General features: G+C 53.9%; 1 long non-coding RNA gene across 1 annotated transcript in view; it reads left to right on the top strand.

Moving 5' to 3' along the window:
- Window positions 1-489: 489 nt before the first annotated feature.
- The window catches only part of LOC109303021, a 3505-nt gene continuing 2294 nt past the window's right edge, over window positions 490-1700 (top strand). The window contains exon 1 of the long non-coding RNA XR_002098989.1: window positions 490-742. This is a non-coding gene — a long non-coding RNA (uncharacterized LOC109303021). The remainder of the gene's footprint in view (window positions 743-1700) is intronic.

The raw sequence follows: 1700 nt of genomic DNA, 5'->3' as shown, positions 1-1700 counted from the left end.
CCATAGGGGCCTGATGCCTGTGTGGGTGCAGGATCTGGGGTGTACTGACCCTGGTGCCAGAGAAGGTGCAGTATTTGGGGTACATGGGCCCTGGCACCAGTATGGGTGCAGGATTTTGGGGGGGTACAGACCCTGCTGCCAGAGGGCACAATCCTAAAAGCAGTGGTCTGGTGCCCCTGAGGTACAGTTTTGGTTTTTTGTTTATGGACTAGGACAGCATGGATTTGGGGCCATTCCCCAGCCTTAAACTTGCAGCCCCCTGGCTGTAGGACCAGTGGCCAGGCCTTTGGGCCAGGAAGGCTAGGCTCCAGAGTGGAGCAGAAAGGAAGTCCACAAGCCTCAAGACAAGGAAAAGGGCTAGAGCCTCAGAGTTGAACCCTGTTTGGTGGGGAAAGACGGGAAGGCCTAGCTAGAGAAAGGCAAGTGGTCAAGGCCCATGGAGGTGGAAGACTCCAATATATGAAATATAATAGGCAGTCTCCTGCTTACAAGAATGTCAGTATAACAATTTTCTGTCAAGACATGGCAGGAGGGTAGAGAGTGGGACACACAAAACCTTTAAAGGGGACTCCAAGGGTGCCCCACATAGGATGTGGAGAACATGGAAGATGGTGCTGGGGAAGGCAACCTGTTACAAGGAACCTTAGGACTAGGAGGGAGGATGAAGCTGGGAGACAGTCAAGGACAGTCTTTGGGTGTCATTTGGAGCCAGCTTTCTTGGGGAGGGCACCCTATTGTGAAGGTGCCCTATGGGAGCACTAGCTGCTTTTACAGAATGTTGGGGAAGGCACAGGCTCCAAGGCTGACACAAAGATCACTTCCTCACAGGTTCCCCCAGCATCTATGCTGGCATCTGCTTGAGGTGTTTTCTCTGAGCCTCTCCCCACCTGGCAAAACTTGGGGGCCAGCTGCTGAGTCACAGTGATCTCTTTCTGCACTCCACCAGCATGAGGCTGCTTGCCTGAACGCAGCCACCAGAGGGTACTGAGCAGGTAGGCACGCACAAGCCCTTCCTGCACTGCTGGCAAAATTATGGATGCTCCTGGCTGTGGATGCGCCGGTGCTGGGCTAGGTTGGGAAGCTCTTCTGTCTCACACAGCACTGATATGGCTTTTCCTCTGTGTGAACTTGTTGGTGGCAGGGAATGAGCCCCTGGAGGTGTCCTCTACAGATGAGTCCCAGGTGGTCTCCATGTCACTGGAGTCTGCATTGTGACAAAGGCCTTGGCATTACCTGCACATGGACCCTGTGCTGAGTCTCAGGCCCTGTGACACTCAGGGCACCAGAGATGAAACAAAGGGGGAGAGCCTGCTGCACCCAGAAAGGGGGAGAGTCTGGTGAACTTCCCCCCACAACATAAAAGCTTGGGAATCCCATCCACCGCATGGAGCCATTTCATGTGGCCTGAGACCAGGATTCACCACATCTGGCATTCCCAGTCAACCTGACCAGGGACAACCCTACCCTCTCTTACCCAGTGATAATGGCTACACAGAACTTCTGCCTACCACCCTGATTTCCACTGGAGAACTGCAATCATGCCCTTGGAGAGGGATGTATAGGTATGGCTACCTTGGGCTGGGCAACCAACTCTTACATTGAGTGAGGATGGAAACCAAAGGTCGTGGTATCCCAGTGATACCACGACCCCATTCTCATAAGGAAGCTGGGGGACTGCGGCGTAGACACCCATACAGTCC

Source organism: Gavialis gangeticus, unplaced genomic scaffold (assembly GCF_001723915.1).
Source record: "Gavialis gangeticus isolate Ggan-Ray unplaced genomic scaffold, GavGan_comp1, whole genome shotgun sequence".
NCBI classification, from domain to species: Eukaryota; Metazoa; Chordata; order Crocodylia; family Gavialidae; genus Gavialis; species Gavialis gangeticus.
This window is presented reverse-complemented; position numbering and strand designations above follow the sequence as displayed.